We start from the raw sequence: 18,494 nt of genomic DNA on the forward strand, positions 1-18,494 counted from the left end.
TGGCCATATGCTTTAACTCAGGTTGTTTTTTAAATGAAGCTTCCTTAAATAACTCAACACACTATGTTTCCAGCCTAGCTCTTTTTTATTGGTTTGATATCACAAAAGGACAAAGGCAACTTGCTCTGGCACAAACTAAAGGGGGGACAAGATTGAACACAGCAGATCTTAATTTGTGAATCCCCAGGCAGAAGAGCAATTGCCCCAAACAACCCACTGTGATCTTCGACTTAGAATAAGAATGAAATCACTGAAGTGCAGCCCTGATTATCCATATTCAGATTCATGATAAAAGTTTAAGAAAATTGATACACCCATGGGAAATCATGGGCTACGTCTACACTGGCCCCTTTTCCGGAAGGGGCATGTAAATTTCACCAGTCGTCGTAGGGAAATCCGCGGGGGATTTAAATATCCCCCGCGGCATTTAAATAAAAATGTCCGCCGCTTTTTTCCGGCTTTTAGAAAAGCCGGAAAAGAGCGTCTAGACTGGCCCCGATCCTCCGGAAAAAGCGCCCTTTTCCGGAGGCTCTTATTCCTACTTTGAAGTAGGAATAAGAGCCTCCGGAAAAGGGCGCTTTTTCCGGAGGATCGGGGCCAGTCTAGACGCTCTTTTCCGGCTTTTTTAAAAGCCGGAAAAAAGCGGCGGACATTTTTATTTAAATGCCGCGGGGGATATTTAAATCCCCTGCGGATTTCCCTACGACGACTCATGAAATTTACATGCCCCTTCCGGAAAAGGGGCCAGTGTAGACGTAGCCATGGTGTTTGAAAGACCATTGCCAGATGTAAAATATTACTGAGGGGAACTTACTTACAGGTATATTTAGGTTTGATATTAGAAAACATATTTAGATCTGATAATAAAGATATTGTATGGCAATCCAATAAAAAGATTAATGAACAGAGCACACAAATGTTCAGACTGAAGACCTAAATGAGGTCATGCCATGACCTGCAGGTAGAACACAAGGGTTGATGGGGGATGAGGGGAGGGGTCATCACACTCTGACCCTCCACCAGACAAGCTTGCTGGCATCAGCTAAAACCAGGACTATGTGAAGCGCAGCTTAGAGAAGTATCTCCATCCACCCATCCCTGCTGGTGAAACACCAGACTCCTTAAGAACAAGAAGTGATCCATACAACGGAGCTCCACCCGGCTCAGCCAGCTCTCATTTCATGGTTCTCACATCCTAACTCTGCCTGATTGCTGGTACTTGACTCATGGCTCTGGTTCTGAACCCTGAATGCTGTGGGGACCCAGCCCACCACACTACGCTAACTACTAGGCCTGACCACCTACATCTCAGCCCTTTACAGGAGTATGGCAACTGTGTACACTGTAATGACTGCTTAGCTTTACAAAGTGGTAGTATTTTACATTAAAGAGTCTCTGTAACAGCTCTTATTTTTCTTCCAGAAATGTGTAAGCTGAGTATAAGCTACTCCTTTTGTGCATCAGCATTTGCTTATTTTTCATGTTTGCACTACTCTGAGAAATATTTACTCTCTTTATAAATGCTTTATTCATAGATACTGCTGTCATACAAGTTTGCATTCGCCTACCTCATGTTTGGTGTCACCATTAACTTCATTATGAGAAAGTGTAGATGGGTACAACACACGCATCTGTGGCTTAACAAAAGTACTGTACATCTCAGTTTTGCTGGTAAGCTTATGAGTGTGTGGAACAGTTTGTAACTAAGGATAACAACAACAGCCTTTGAAGAGAAAGCAAAGCACAGGGGCAGCCTGACTTGCTGAGGAGCTCAGTGTAACAAGGAACTGTGCAGCCTGGAAAAACCCAAGTCAAGTGGGTTTCTGCCCAAGACAAGTAACAGTGGGGAGCTGGGAACCTAAAGTGAATGCATGCGCTGAATCATGGAAGGGGTCTACAGGCATAGCTGCTTTCAACCGTGACACCTACCACAAGCAATTACAGCAGAATTGGGCAATAATTGGCCCGCAAGTCAGAGGCTGCTCACCAGGGTTAATCCCTGGCGGACTGCCGGCACTTTATTTTCAGGTACGGTTGCTTGAATCTTCAGTTGACCATGGATTGCAGTTCCTGGCCAATGGGAGCTGCAGGAAACAGTGTTCCGGTCCGTACTGCTTCCCACAGCCACCTTTGGCTGGGACCAGCAATCCATGACCAATGGAAGCTCCAAGCAGCTGCAGCTGTGGAGGTGCAGGTAAATAAAGCAGTGGTGGTCCATTAAGGGTGAACCACATCCAGCTTATTGTCCACCCCTGAATTACAGGAAAGGATCAGGATCTGAACAAATTCCATAGTCCTGGGTACTTTCTGCATTTGGAACTATAGTAAAATTACAGAGTTCCCCTACAACTGAAGTCAGAAAGATTAATAGCCATCAGCAATACTAAGAGTTTCTATTTCAAAAGAGCTGAAGAAGTGGGTTTTGCCAATGAAAGCTCATGATACTGTATATATTTTGTTAGGCTCTAAGGGTATGTCTAGTTACAATCCTCTTTCAACAGAGGAATGTAAATTAGGCACTTCGAAATTGCAAATGAAGTCGGATTTGAATTTCCTGCACATAATTTGCATAATCACATTATGGCGCTCTTTTGAAAAAGCGGTATTTTGAAAGTAAAACCGTGGTCTAGACGCAGTTCTTTCAAAAAGGGAAGGCTTTTTCAAAAGATCCTGTAAATCTCTTTGAGCCTTCCCTTTTGGAAAGAACGCGGTTTTACTTTCAAAAGAGCGCCATAAAGTGATTATACAAATTCAAATCCTGGCTTCATTTGCAATTTCGAAGTGACTAATTTACATCCCTCTGTCGAAAGAGGGACGTAATCTAGACACAACCTAAGGTGCCACAAGGCTACTCATTGCTGATAATACTAGTGACACCAAAAAGATCACCAAAAATCTATGATAGTAAGACCACCAAAGAAGAACAATAATCACAGATGACTCTCAAAAGTTGGTACCGCATACTTCTACAGTACAGCGCAAGTGTAACCCCAGACCACACCAATGTGACCCAAAGCTCCTTTCAAAGATTTCCCACCATGGCTAATACTAGCTCAGTTCTACTGGCATTAGCAATGTTCATATCCCTAGTGTCAACCAGCCACATCATCTTACTCCACTCTAGTGGGCACAGTACTTCAAATACCAGTGGCAGCCTATTTACGCTAGGGTATCCACATGTGAAGAAAGCCTAAGCTCAATTTTCTCATTACAACCTATTTTTAACAGCAGATCACAACAAGAACAAGCAACTGATAAGAGTGGAAACCACACTGAAAACACTGGGCGGTGGGAACTGCCAATAAGTCTAATGATATATTAGGGGATGACATGCAAACAGGAGTAGCCACAATGAAAATGTGCTAGCGCATTTTAAAGTACTAATGTGGCTAAAGCTTACTTAACTGCATCATACAATCATAGAGCTGGAAGAGACCTTAGAAGGCCATCAAGTCCAGCCCCCTACCCAAGGCAGGACCAATTCCAATTAAATCAACCCAGACAGGGCTTTATCAAGCCAAGACTTAAACACCTCTAGGGATGGAGATTCCACTACTTCCCTAGGTAACCCATTCCAGTGCTTCACCACCCTCCTAGTGAAATAGTTTTTCCTAATATCTAACCTGGACTTCTCCTACCACAACTTGAGACCATTGTTCTACCATCCATCACTACTGTGAACAGCCTTTCTCCAGCCTCTTTGGAACCTCCCTTCAGGAAGTTGAAGGCTGCTATCAAATCCCCCCTCACTCTTCTCTTCTGCAGACTAAATAGACCCAACTCCCTCAGCCTCTCCTCGTAGGTCATATGCTTTAGTCCCCTAATCATTTTGCTGGACCCTCTCCAATGCTCCAGATGTGACCTCACCTGAGCTGAGCAAAGAGGAATAATCACATCTCTGGATCGACTGGCAACGCTCCTCTTAATGCAACCTAATATGCCATTAGCCTTCTTGGCTACAAGGGCACACTGTTGACTAATGTCCAGCTTCTCATCCACTGTAACCCCCAGGTCCTTTTCTGCAGAACTGCTACTTAGCTGGTTGGTCCCCAGCCTGTAACTATGCTTGGGATTCTTCCGCTCCAAGTGCAGGACTCTACACTTGTCCTTGTTGAACCTCATCAGATTTCTTGTGGCCCAATCCTCCAACTTGTCTAAGTCACTCTGGATCCTATCCCTGCCTTCCAGCGTATCTACCTCTCCCCCTAGCTTAGTGTCATCTGCAAACTTGCTGAGGGTGCAATCCATGCCCTCCAGGTCATTAATAAAGATGTTGAACAAAACTGGTCCCAGAACCAAACCTTGGGGCACTCCGCTAGAAACCAACCGCCATCCTGACATCAAGCCATTAATCACTACCCGCTGGGCCCGACCTTCCAGCCAGCTTTCTATCCATCTTACCGTCCATTTATCCAATCCACATTCCCTTAACTTGCTGGCAAGAATATTGTGGGAGACCGTATCAAAAGCTTTGCTAATGTCAAGGTATATCACATCCACTGACTTCCCCATATGCATACAGCCAGTTACCTCCTCATAGAAGCTAATCAGATTTGTCAGGCATGACTTGCTCTTCATGAATCCATGCTGACTATTCCTAATCACTTTCCTCCCATCCAAGTGCCTCAAAATGGATTCCCTGAGGATACCCTCTATGATTTTTCCAGGGACTGAGATAAGACTGTCCGTCCTATAGTTCCCTGGGTCATCCTTCTTCCCTTTCTTAAAGATGGGCACTACATTTGCCTTTTTCCAATCATCCAGGATCTCTCCTGATCTCCACAACTTTTCAAAGATAATGGCCAAAGGCTCCTCAATGACATTTGCCAACTCCCTCAGTACCCTCAGACGTATTAAGTCCAGACCCATGGATTTATGTACATTTAGCTTTTCTAAATAGTTCCTAAACTGTTCTTTCCCCATCAACGGCTGTCCATCTTTATCCCATATTGCATCACTTAGTGCATTAGTCTGGGAGCTGACCTTATCCATGAAGACAGAGGGAAAGAAAGCATTGAGTACTTCAGCTTTCCCCACATCATCTGTCACTAGGGTACCGCCCTCATCCAGTAGGGGCCCCACAACCTCTCTGATCACCTTCTTCTTGTTAATATGCCTGTGGAAACCTTTCTTGTTATCCTTCACATCACCTCCAAGTTGCAATTCCAATTGCACTTCCGCCTTCCTGATAACTCCCCTGCATTCTCGAGCTATATATACAATTATACCCCTCCCTAGTCATCTGTACAAGTTTCCACTTTTTGTAAGCTCCCTTTTTGTGCTTAAGTTCACCAAGGATTTCCCCATAAGAATCTATTAGGGTATGTCTACACTACAAAGTTGATTCGAACTAACAGCCGTTAGTTCGAATTAACTTTGATAGGCGCTACACAGGCAAACCGCTAGTTCGAATTTAATTCGAACGAGGTAAACCTCATTCTACGAGGACTAATGCCTAGTTCAAATTAAGTAGTTCGAATTAAGGGCTGTGTAGCCACTTAATTTGAACTAGTGGGAGGCTAGCCCTCCCCAGCTTGCCCTGATGGCCACTCTGGGCACCACCAGGGAAACTCGTCTGCCCCTCTCCCGGCCCTGGAGCCCTTAAAGGGGAACGGTCTGGCTACGGTGCCCGTGCCATGTGCAAGCCTGCCAGCACCCAGCCAGCAGACCCTGCACCTGCACCTGCACGGCATGAGCCAGCCACCCATTGCCACCCAGCCCTCCGCCTCTTCCCAGGACCAGGCTGGTGGCTCCCAGGAGCCTGCCTGGGGCTGCAAGAGGCGGGCACCCGCCTGGTCTAGTGCGGAGATCGTGGACCTCATCTACCACCTCCGCACTAGGCACAGGAAAGTGGCCGTCTAGGGCAGGAGAGCTGCCAGCCTGGTCACCCAGGAGCAGGTTTGCATGAAAATCAAGGTGGTCCAGTGAGACCCCGACCCTGAGCCTAGAACATAAAAACATAAGAATGGCTGTACTGGGTCAGACCAAAGGTCCATCTAGCCCAGTAGCCTGCCTGTCAACAGTGGCCAACACTAGGTACCCTGGAGGGGATGGACCGAAGACAATGACCAAGCCATTTGTCTCGTGCCATCCATCTCCAGCCTTCCACAAACAGAGGCCAGGGACACCATTTCTACGCCCTGGCTAATACCACTCCATGGACCCAACTTCCATGAATTTATCTAACTTCCCTTTAAACTCTGTTCTAGTTCTAGCCTTCACAGCCTCCTGCAGCAAGGAGTTCCACAGGTTAACTCTTTGCTTTGTGAAGAACAACTTTCTCTTACTAGTTTGAAGCCTGCTACCCATTCATTTCATTTGGTGTCCTCTAGTCCTTCTATTATGGGAACTAATGAAGAACTTTTCTTTATGCACCCTCTCCACACCACTCATGCTTTTATAGGCCTCTATCATATCACCCCCTCGGTCTCCTCTTTTCTAAGCTGAAAAGTCCCAGTCTCTTTAGCCTCTCTTCATATGGGACCTGTTCCAAACCCCTGATCATTTTAGTTGCCCTTTTCTGAACCCTTTCCAAGGCCAAAATATCTTTTCTGGGGTGAGGAGATCACATCGGTACATAGTACTGAAGATATGGCGTACCATAGTTTGATACTTCCCCTCCTCCTCCTTCCCCTGACTTCCCCCTTCCAGCTCCCTCCTCCCAGGTTTCCTCCTCCCCTCTCCCACCCTCTCTCACCTCCTTTTCCCAGTCTCCCCCAGTTTTGTTTAATAAAGAGAGTTTCTATTTTTGAACACACGTGTCCTTTATTTCGTACATCAGGAAGGGGGGCTAGGGAGGGGTAAGTGGAAGGAGGTGAGGGAGCCCCCGATGGGGAGGACTGGGGTGGCTCTGCGGGCTCCTCGGGGTGAAAGCTCTCCTGCAGCCCCCCGATTGACACCCCCCCCCGGATGGCAGCCTGCGGCAAATGCAGCCGGGCTGATGGCCGAGTGCTGTGACGTGCCGAGTGTGAGCAGTCAGGGCACTCCAAGCCAGGACTGCTTTGCTGTCCCTCATCGAGTTAGACAAGTGAGCAGGGAACCCCTGAGAACTGTCTGTCCGGGGTGGGGGTCGGGTCCCTTTAAGCTCAGCCCTTGCCTAGCCTGAGACAGCAGCTCCATGCTCTAAGTCCTAATCTGATGCCCTGCCAGCACTGCTTCCGGCCAGCCTTAACCTCGGTTTAGGGTCCACTCAGTGTGGACATGCTAGTTCGAATGAGCAAAATGCTAATTCGAACTAGTTTTTAGGTCTAGATGCACTAGTTCGAATTAGCTTAGTTCAAATTAACTAATTCGATTAAGTAAGTTCGAATTAGTGCTGTAGTGTAGACATACCCTTACTTGGGAGAGCAAGCATATGTAATCAGAATTTAGATAAGGAAGAGACCTATATTAAGCCAACTTTCCCATTTACCTGACAATATAGATTTGCTCTCAACAACACATTCTCAACTAAATAATGATAATTTCAGGGATGCTCAGAACATTCTAAATCAACCCTAGCTGCAGTGTTAGATTTAAAATACCGTGGGGGGGGGGGGGGAGAGAAAGAGTGGGATCACCAACCTTTCCTTCAGTATTTTACCAATTTGAGCAGTTTTAATCTAAAAGCCAACATATTGCTATTGTTAGCAAGAGGTTACAAAAATCAGACCTCAATCTCCTTAATCACAAGGCAGATAACATGCAAATATTCTTTTACATCTAAAGTATGGTTAATAATTACTCTCAATAAATCCTATTTCAGCCATGAGTTTTCACCAACATATAGCCTAAAAGTCGAGTACGAGAATACAATTAAATACTGGTTTGCTGCTTGCACTTCTTTAAATGCAGTTCTAACAGGACTACTCTTCCTCCATGCTCTTATAACAACTCTGGAATTATTCAGAGCTCATTTTCTCTAGTATTTTAACATCATAAGCCCTGGATCAAAATGCAACTTGTGCAGAAGGGGAAGGACATAAAGGTTTTTGCCAAACACAAGATCACATACACAGCATTACGACTATACATAAAAAGAGCTCTATACTGAACAGCATATATGGTGCAAGTTCTCAGCGCTAACATAATTGCTTTCTGTTTAAACTGTCTCACAAACTTTATATTAACGTGATTTTGAAAATGAATACCCATGTACCTTACTGCCTGAAGCAGAGAGGTTAAGAACCTCCAGAATCTCCCCATTACTAAAGGACTGGGTTGGACTTCACTCCTTCTGAGTCAATTAGTAAAGCTCTCTTAGCATCAGACATATGGACAGGAAGGCCCTGAAGTAAGGCAGTAAAAGCACTTCATAGGAACTCAAGCGAGTGAATGATGAGATCTGAAGAGAAGCTGTGTTAAGTACAAACTGAGAAAGCAGCGCAAGGACGCTTGGCAGTAGAACTTGGCAAATGGAAACAGCAGCCTGTCTGAAGGAGCAGCTCAAGCTACTTTATACTGGGTCGCCAGGCAGGAATCCAGAATAGAAGATTGGTTTGGGGTTCCTTACCAGCAGCCGAGGAAACAGAATGCAAGCCCAACAGAATGAATATTGAGCCCAAAGGTGGGGCTGAAGACTGTCCCCCAAAGAGACTTGGGAATAGCCCAAGAGGGGAGAAAAAGACTCTCTTGTATTGGGATGTTTCATGCATTTTCAGTTGGGCCGCAGAAAGGGACTGAACTTGGTGATGTGGCTGAAGGACCAAGCACGTCACAGAAGACCCACTGAGAGATGGATTGCCTGCAAGAGGTGACTGAGACAAGGACCAGTCACAGCACTGCACCCTGCCACAACTTGGCACTTCAGCTGAGGACTCCACTGAGATACAGTGCAATTATTGTGCAAACCTAAAGGCTGGAGGAAAGTGAGATTTCAAAATCCTGATCCCTTTTCCCAGGTCCCTCATAGTAAATGGTCAATTTATTTTTGTACAGCATCCAGAGGTCAAAATATACACTTAATAAACTACAGTACAGGTTAAACCTCTCTGGCCCAGCAACATTTTTGGTCCAGCATGATTTTAGTTAGCCAGATGTCCACTTAACACGGCTGTGGCCAAGTTTCCTACAGTTCCATAAACTTTGTTTACAGCCACCAGCCCTGGCTCTCAGTGTTCTGTGCTGTTACTTAGCTCTAATTTACTCCCAAATGTCTTCTAAGAGCCGAGTAAGAGGAAGGTTGGTAATGCTGTTAAGACAATATTGACTTCCCACAGTCTGGCAAATTCTCTGGCTCGGCACTGGTCAGGTCCCGAGGGTGCTAGACTGAGAGGTTCAATCTGTATTTGAAACAGTAGATAAGTGGAGGAAGCCTAAACTTCATTTTTTGCCTCCTATAATCTGAAAATAGCTGACCAATACCAGATTTTTTTTCCAATTTACAAACTGGAATTATCATCAGTACACATTTAGACAGTAGAAAATACAGTTTCTAATGGAAACGTGCTCCACAACAATAACAGTATTATGGGTTAGAAGAGAAAGGAATAAGTGAAAGCTTACAAGCAAAATATTTTAATGCAAAACACAGCAAACAGATTTTGTTTTCAATTATTTAATCTGTTCATACCTTCCACTACAGCATGATGCACATCCCCTTACATAGCCTGTCAGTCTCCTCTTCCTGCAGATTCTAAATAAAAATGAAACATGTTTTAATTATTGACATATTGTTTCTTAAGTGTTCACTCTTCATAAATATAGTTAGGGGAGCAGCGGATAGTAGTATCTGTTTCAGGTATGTAACATAAACCAGGCTATCTATCCAAATTTCCCCAATCAGTACCAATATCCTTCTTAGCCAAATCGCATTCTGGTTTGCGCTACCCTCAATTTAATTTAAATGACACGTCCTAGAAATTCTAAGAATCTTTTGAACATTCTTCTCCATAGCACCTCAAGCTTGAATTACAATGAAATATATGAGAAAAGCGAGTCTGAAAGAAAAATCGTCCTTAAAAAATGGCTCCTCAGTCATAGCACTGTATCTCTAGGGCCTTGGCTATAGAAAAAAAGTAGTAAAAGTCTTGTCTACATGAGAAAAATTGACCAGCACAGCTACTGCAGAATAAACTATTCCATAATAACTCCTTGTTATTTCAATATTATTTCATAACTACTCCTGGAATAAAAGTCAAGAATACTAATGTGACTTTTATTCTAAAACAGAATGTCCACACAGGGAGTTATTCTGGAACAGCAAATTCAAGTCAATTTTCCCTGAGCAGATAAGGCCTAAAAAAGTTAGTACTGTCTCAAATTAAATCATTATGGCAGGTTATCCGTCATATATTGAGGAATCCATACTATTAAAAGAAGTTTTCCCAGTTTAATTTAAACCCCTTCCCAATGACAACTTAAGGCTAAGTTTACACTAGCACTTTATAGAGCTGTAAGTTTCTGGCTCAAGGGTGTGAAAACACACCTCCCACTCCCAAATGCAGCAAGTTGCAGTGCTGTAAAGCACCAGTGTGAACCAGACTACAGCACTGGAAGCTGTGTTCCCAGCACTATTAGCTACCCCCCTCACTGAGGTGGTTAATATAGAACACTGGGGCTATGTCTACACTAGAGCTTATGCGCAAAAACAGACTTTTTTGTGTGCAAAAACCTGTGGAGTATCCACACCTCAAGTGCGTTTTCGCGCAAGAAAATCTACAGGTAATCGACAGAACAGAGGACTTTCTGCGGTATTGGTATACCTCCTTCTATGAGGCATAACTCCTTTTCGCACAAGAGTTCTTGTGCAAAAAGATGTGTGCGGACACTCAACAAGGGTTTCTTGCACAAAAAGAGCCTATCCCAAAAAGCAAAGGTGCTCTGCTGGCCATTCTGTGAGCTTTCTTGAGCAAGAATGTTTATGCAATGTTTACGCTCTCTTGTGTAAAAGCACAGTGCTTTTGCCATGTGCTTTTGAGGTGTGGACGTGCTTTTGCCCAAAAAGTTTTTGCAGCAGATCGCTTCCGCAAAAAGCTTCTTGCACAAAAACCCTGCAGTGTAGACAAAGCCTGGGAGAACTCTTAGCCATGGCCACACATTCAGTTTAAAGAGCTGCTAGCTGAGCTTTAAAATGCAGATAAAGCCTAAGAAAGCTATTCTTATACCAGAATAAGAGCCTCCGCATGGCGATTTCTAGTGTTCTCTCAGTTATTGTCTTAGATTATTACAACAGGGGAGTAGGACCAACATTTTCTGATGTAGACAAAGCTAAGGAAAGAAAGTTATAATCTGACGACTTCTAATTATAACCTTTTGAAATGTAAAATATTAACAAACTGTAACCCTACAATCCAGTAGCATCTCTAGTAATTGTCCTTTTCTACCCAATCTTTTGATTGAGGTAGGTTCCCACATTTTTAGCATTTTCTGTTAACAAAAAAAAAAAAAAATCAACTGCTGCTGCTGCCCTTGCTAAGCTACACATACAAAGTCTTCATCCAAACAACTCTAATAGCAAAGCTTTGACTTTTATTCTTCCTTGTGAAATCAACTGTGTTAACTTGAAAGCAGGAGGAGATGTTTCAATGTTAATGCTATTAAGACAAAATATTTCTTGTTGAATATTTTCTTAAAAAATATCTATATCCTCCCACCCCATTTCAGGAAGTCTCTTCTGACTGCTTCACCGCATTATACTACTTCCTAGGAAACTGTAGGGGTTGCTATCACCCTTGATATATTTACTTTTTGCTTCCTAAACTCACCTTTAGATCAATCGTAAATGCAAGATGAGCATGTGGTTTTTTTACTGCAAAAGAAGTCCAAGTCACTGCAGGAGTGAATGGTTGTCTAAAACCCTGCATCTTTCTCCTAGGTCTTAAACAACACCCTTGCAACACCCAGGATACATGTTCATTAAGAGAAAAAAAAGGGCGTTTTTCTTATTTCACATGAGTGAACATAGCTACAACCCCACTGAAAACAGGGAGGCTTGTAATAGGTTTCCCACACATGAGCAAGTTGAGGCAAACTTTGGGGTGGAGTCTAGGGTTCATCTCAACCTGCTAACTCAAGTTGAGACCAGGAGTTGCAAAAATGAAAAGGGAAGAGTCTTGTTTTACACTAATTTAGAGACTTTCCCTTTTGTGTCTGTATCTGCATGCAAGGCCTGGGACACCCCTTGAGGCGACTACCTTCTTGTCCAAAGCTGTGTGGCAAAAGTTTGATCTTCTCCAGTCATCTGAAGTAGTGGGCTGTGCCCACGAAATCTACATGTTTTGTCAGTCTATAAAGTGCTCCCAGACCTTTTGTTTTTTAAATTTATCCTGTACAGACGAACTCGGCTCTCCCCTGAAGCTGCTAGGCTACAACAGTTATTTCAAAATGGAAGGATAGGAATAAACATGAATCCTCCTTTCTCTGACTCGGTATTTTATTTTTTATAGAAAAAATAATCACATATGCATAGAAAGCTATGTTATTTGCATACACACTGCTGGGCATTTACAGTTCAGCTTACCTTTTATGAAGAGAAATGTAATTACAAGTTAGGACTAAGCTTTGACAGTAGTATTTTTATTTAATCTGTTTCCAATACAAATATTTCAAGATAAAGAAAATGTGTACACCAGTCACACGTGGGAGGGAATAAGGAACATGAGCACACAGGTAAAAGCAACAGAAAAAATATATGCCTTTTAGTTATTCAAAAAAAAAAAACCCAAGCATATCACGAGAGAGGGATCAGACAGAAGAAGAAAAAAACAGCTACAGGAATTAACCTGAATTCTTCACTTGGTTTACAAGCTTACCTCCTGGCAACCCACTTGGTTTCAAATAAAGATGAAGGGGAGGAGAAAAAACAGAAACACACCAAATAAAAATCCCTTTTTAGGCCTACCTTTTTCTTTCCCTCTTTTGCAAGATAAAGGGATTCTCTTCCCATGTACTTAGTGCCAGACCCTCACTTTTATATAGCTAGCATGACAGCATGAGCCATGCTATTCCTGATGCAATTAGCTCCCTCTACTCTCCTGGTACCAAGCTAAGGAAGGGAAATGACACCTAAACATGCCAAATGGGGACACTCCCTCCCCCCAACCAGACAGAACATGGAGGAGTTATCACCTAGCAGGAGCGTGGAAAAAAGATGACAGTGAGCACCATGAATAGGACCTGGAAGGGGCTTTATACCAGACCGGAGGAGCGGGTCACCTACAGACACACAGAAAGGAGCAAGGGGTTAAAACCGAGAACAGGGATCCGGTAGGGAAGGGAGAGAATAGGGACCTGGCCGGGGGAGGAGGGGGGATTATCCCTCAGACAGAGAATTAATACAAAGCAGCGGAGAGGGAAGGAAAGTCAATATCACACAAGATGGAGTGGGATGGGGGGGCAGTGCCAGGCAGCATGGGGGGGAAAGGCTTAGTGGGGTGGCGCAGCACGGGAGTAGTGCTGGATGCTGGGGAAGGTGCAATGGGGTGGGGAGGCCAGAGGCAGGGCTGATGCCAGAGACCGGAGGAATTAGAGGCAGGGCTGATGGGGGGGAGCAATGGGGCAGGAAGATTGGAGACAAGGTTGACGGGAGTCTTAGAGGCAGGGCTGATGCGGGGGGGGGGGCAGTGGGGTGCGGGGGATAGGGGAAGGGCTGATGTCGGAGGAGGGGAGCAATGGGGTGGGGGAGGGGAGCAATAGGAAGAAGGGGGGCCTAGAACAGGGCTGATGCCGGGGGAGCAGTGGGGTGGGGGCTAGGGGAAGGGCTGATGCCGGGGGGGGGGGCAGTGGGGTGGGGGCTAAGGGAAGGGCTGATGCCGGGGGGGGGGCAGTGGAGTGGGGGCTAGGGGAAGGGCTGATGCCGGGGGGGGGGGGCAGTGGGGGGGGGGCTAGGGGAAGGGCTGATGCCGGGGGGGGGCAGTGGGGGGGGGGCTAGGGGAAGGGCTGATGCCGGGGGGGGGGCAGTGGGGGGGGCTAGGGGAAGGGCTGATGCCGGGGGGGGCAGTGGGGGGGGCTGGGAAGGGCTGATGCCGGGGGGGGGCAGTGGGGGGGGCTGGGAAGGGCTGATGCCGGGGGGGGGCAGTGTGGGGGGAAGGGCTGATGCCGGAGGGGGTAGTGGGGGGGGAAGGGCTGATGCCGGAGGGGGTAGTGGGGAGGGAAGGGCTGATGCCGGGGGGGCAGTGGGGGGGGGAAGGGCTGATGCCGGGGGGGGCAGTGGGGGGGGGAAGGGCTGATGCCGGGGGGGGGGGTAGTGGGGGGGGCTGGGAAGGGCTGATGCCGGGGGGGGCTGGAGCCGCACGCCGAGGGGAGCGATGGGGGCCCGGCCGCTGCCTCTCACCTGCCATGGCAGCCCCGGGCGGTGGAAATGGCGCTGGGGCGGGAGGCTCCGCGGCTCCGGCTCCTCCGCGCTCTCGGCGGCGACTGCGGAGGGAGCGGCGGGGCGACCGGGCACGCGGGGGGGGAGGGGCTGCTCGCGGCCCCGCCCCCAGCAAGATGGCGCCCGCCGCGTTCCCCTCCCCCCAGGGGCTGCTGGGCCCCCACACCCCGTCTGCTGCCCTTCCCCCCGGGCTCAGCCCCCGCTCCTGCTCCCCCGGGCCCTTATCGCCCCGCCTCCCCTTGTCCCCTGCTCCCCGCAGCTCCCCCCCTTCCCCGGGCCCTGCCCCCCCCCTTCCCCTGGCCCCTGCTCCCCCCTTCCCCGGGCCCTGCCCCCCCCCAGTCCTGCTCATCCTGGGCACCTGCTCCCCCCAGTCCTGCTCATCCTGGGCACCTGCTCCCCCCGCCATTCCTCTGTGGGCCCTGCTCCCCCCAGTCCTGCTCATCCTGGGCCCCTGCTCCCCCCGCCATTCCTCTGTGGGCCCCTGCTCCCCCCAGTCCACTCATCCTGGGCCCCTGCTCCCCCCAGTCCTCGCTCATCCTGGGCCCCTGCTCCCCCCCAGTCCTCGCTCATCCTGGGCCCCTGCTCCCCCCGCCATTCCTCTGTGGGCCCTGCTCCCCCCAGTCCTGCTCATCCTGGGCCCCTGCTCCCCCTGCCATTCCTCTGTGGGCCCCTGCTCCCCCCAGTCCACTCATCCTGGGCCCCTGCTCCCCCCAGTCCTCACTCATCCTGGGCCCCTGCTCCCCCCCAGTCCTCGCTCATCCTGGGCCCCTGCTCCCCCCGCCATTCCTCTGTGGGCCCTGCTCCCCCCAGTCCTGCTCATCCTGGGCCCCTGCTCCCCCCGCCATTCCTCTGTGGGCCCCTGCTCCCCCCAGTCCTTGCTCATCCTGGGCCCCTGCTCCCCCCAGTCCTCGCTCATCCTGGGCCCCTGCTCCCCCCAGTCCTCGCTCATCCTGGGCCCCTGCTCCCCCCGCCATTCCTCTGTGGGCCCTGCTCCCCCCAGTCCTGCTCATCCTGGGCCCCTGCTCCCCCCAGTCCTGCTCATCCTGGGCCCCTGCTCCCCCCAGTCCTCGCTCATCCTGGGCCCTGCTCCCCCCAGTCCTGCTCATCCTGGGCCCCTGCTCTCCCCAGTCCTGCTCATCCTGGGCCCCTGCTCCCCCCAGTCCTCGCTCATTCTGGGCCCCTGCTCCCCCCAGTCCTGCTCATCCTGGGCCCCTGCTCCCCCCAGTCCTCGCTCATCCTGTGCCCCTGCTCCTCCTGCCATTCCTCTTCTCCCTCCTCCTGCCCCCATCTCCCCTCTATCCCCCCGTTTCTCTTCTGCCCTCATGTTGTTCACTTGCCTCTCATTCCCTGTCCACCTTCACCCCACTCCGTTCCCTTGCACCTTGCCTTCCTCCCCCATCTTCACTCCTTCTCTTCCCCCTCCCATTTTGTATCTGGCTCCCCACCTGCACACTCTTGTGCTCCAGCCCAGCTTGCCAACTACAGCTAGCCCATGCCCTGGGTGTATGATACTGATTGTGTGCATCAGCCATGCAGGAGAGGGGCACACAACCTGCACTAGCATATTTGGTGAAACATGTCCCTTTATTCAGCAAAGAAAGGGATATTTTGGGTAAAGTTTGCATACAAACTTAAGTATCAAAGGGATAGTCATAGTAGTTTGTACCCACAAAAACAACAAACTGTCCTATGGCACCTTGAAGATTAACAGGTTTATCTGGAAACAGGCATCTGATGAAGTGGGTTTTTGCCCATGAAAGCTTATGCCCAAAAATCTGTTACTTTTTAAGATGCTACAGCACACGTTGAGAGGACATTGTGTCATGCACGTACTTCACCCTTTAGAAACATTTTGGAAGAGAACATCCCAACAGGAGTAAGTTGGGAGTAAATAAGGAGAGTAAGTGTGATATTCACCCACTTTGAGACATTTTATGACACACCTATCCACGTCCCATAGGGAATGTTTTGTCTCAATGTCATTTCTGTACAGGTTTCCATGGTTGGTTGGCACATGTTTGTAAACTGCAATGAACTCAGATGCTGTGCTTTTCCCACAAGACAGCTCCATTTAGATTTCTTCTGTCTCCCTGCTATAGGTCCTGCTCTCCCTCATGTGGAACTGCTTTTATAACACCACATAATCAACCTTACAGTTATTTCACCCTTGGCATTTCAATCTCCACTCATTACACAGTAGCTTCCCTAAGGGCAGAAGAATACCCAACCTTCAGCGCATTCTGCTCTGACAAATACATAAGTACTATGTTAACCAAAAAACAACAACAACAACAAAAACAACCCTGGCCAAATATTTACTCAAAAGATCACAAACATTTAAATGTAAACTTCTCTGAGTTCTGTTTCTCCTCTTCATTGTCTAACTTGTCCATTTGAGTGTAATTAGAGGAATCATAGGTCTAGGATTTAGCACAATAGGTCTCTGATTTCAGGTGAGGCCTGCAGGTATTACTGAAATACAAATAAAATTTCTATTTTTAGTATTTGAATATAAGTTTTAAAAGAAACACTGATACTGTTATAACTGACACTGTAAATATCTTATGTAGATGGAAGTAATTTGTTCCAATACAATAGACAAGGAGAAACTCACACGATTAAAAGCAGAAAACCAGGAGCCAGAATTTTAGGTTCTGTCCCCACCTCTATTAATGATATTTAATTTCTCCATGCCTCAGTTTCCCTATCTGTAAACTATTACCTCCCTCAAAGGGCTATTCAGGGACTACCGTATTTTCCGGCGTATAAGGTGATGGGGCATATAAGACGACCCTCTAATTTTCCAGTTAAAACATAGGTTTTGGCCTATACTCGCCGTATAAGATTACCCCCCATTCCGAAGCAACACCATTTAATAACATCAGTACTGTAGCTTCGGCTACATACAGAACGTCCCTGTGCTGATACTGTATGTACCGTGCTGAGCCAATCCCGGCAAGCGGTGTATTCTATTAATGCATACAAAGCCTGCTCGGATTGGCAAAGGTTGTAATAGCCCGCCTCTCTGACTCAGCCAATCTGAGCAGGCTTTGTATGCATTAATAGATGACACCGCTTGCCATGATTGGCTCAGCGCGGTACATACAGTATCAGCACAGGGACGTTCTGTATGTAGCCGAAGCTACAGTACTGTATTAGGGCACATCCAGCGGGCTAAAAGGTAATAATAGGGACGTTCTGTGTTTAGCCGAAGCTACAGTATGTTTATACCCGGCGTATAAGACGACCCCCGATTTTTGGGGGATATTTTTTAGTATAAAAAGTCGTCTTATACGCCGGAAAATATGGTATATGTTCATAAAGCCCTACCCCTCTGGGACAACCCACCCATTAACCATTTGCTGGTTCAAGTACTTAAAGAAGGAGGGAGAAAAATTATTTTTCAATTGCTGATGAAAAAAAGCAATGGGCATAAATTTCTGCAAGGGAGGTGTAGGTTGGACATTAGGAAAAAACTTCCTAACTCTCCTGGTGTGAAACCACTGGAATAAATTACCTACGGAAGTTGTGAAATCTCCATCATTGGAGATATTTAAGAGCAGGTTGAAAGACATCTAATAGGGATAGTCTAGAATGGTGCTTGGTCCTACCATGAGGACTGGCGACTGGACTTGATGACCTCTCAAGGGTCATTTTAGTTCTATGCTAAGATTCTATTGGCACAAAATCCCAGTTGTGAATACCTGTAATTTATTGCAAGTCATGTGGCATTTGTTGTTCATGTTAAAACCTCAGCTCCACAAATTATTCTCATAATTTGGAGAGGAGGTAAAGAGCTGAGTTGTGATTTTCAAGATCTGGTTGTCAATAATAGTTATAAGTTGTCAACCCTGCTATGCTTTGCCAATTGCCATTTCCAGGTTGATTATATTTAAGCATCCTAACTAGTATATCTTTTGATTAGGTTTGATTCCGTTAAGTTACTGTAATGATTCACTTTTTGTCCTTATAGTACACAGCTTGACTTGTGAGATTACAGCTAGCTTTTGAAACCCTGTCTGATTCCACTGTCCTTGGCATATTCTGGGAAGTCATGTCTTTGGTCTAGTTTTTCCCCCTGCAATGAAATTATGACAAAGTTCAGTTTAGTAAATTTATGGTAGGCGATCCACTGTCTGTAAATGATCTTTGACCCTCGCCTGACAGATTCAGAGCTTTTTAATGGAAGCTTCAGCATTGCTTA

General features: G+C 47.0%; 1 protein-coding gene across 6 annotated transcripts in view; it reads right to left on the minus strand.

Annotated features, from left to right (window-relative positions):
• The window catches only part of SLC23A2 (solute carrier family 23 member 2), a 146,410-nt gene extending 132,018 nt beyond the window's left edge, over positions 1 to 14,392 (minus strand). For 5 of the 6 annotated variants that reach the window (XM_075910857.1, XM_075910856.1, XM_075910859.1 and 2 more), the window contains exons 1-2: positions 14,252 to 14,392; positions 9,551 to 9,613 (exon numbers count right to left, since the gene is read on the minus strand). The gene's annotated coding sequence lies outside the window, so the exon portion shown is untranslated. Of the gene's footprint in view, positions 1 to 9,550; positions 9,614 to 13,047; positions 13,116 to 14,251 lie in introns of those variants that run through there. The other variant, XM_006110786.4, reaches the window with a different exon arrangement.
• Between the last annotated feature and the right edge of the window lie 4,102 nt (positions 14,393 to 18,494).

Source organism: Pelodiscus sinensis, chromosome 28, assembly GCF_049634645.1.
Source record: "Pelodiscus sinensis isolate JC-2024 chromosome 28, ASM4963464v1, whole genome shotgun sequence".
Lineage (NCBI taxonomy): Eukaryota > Metazoa > Chordata > Testudines > Trionychidae > Pelodiscus > Pelodiscus sinensis.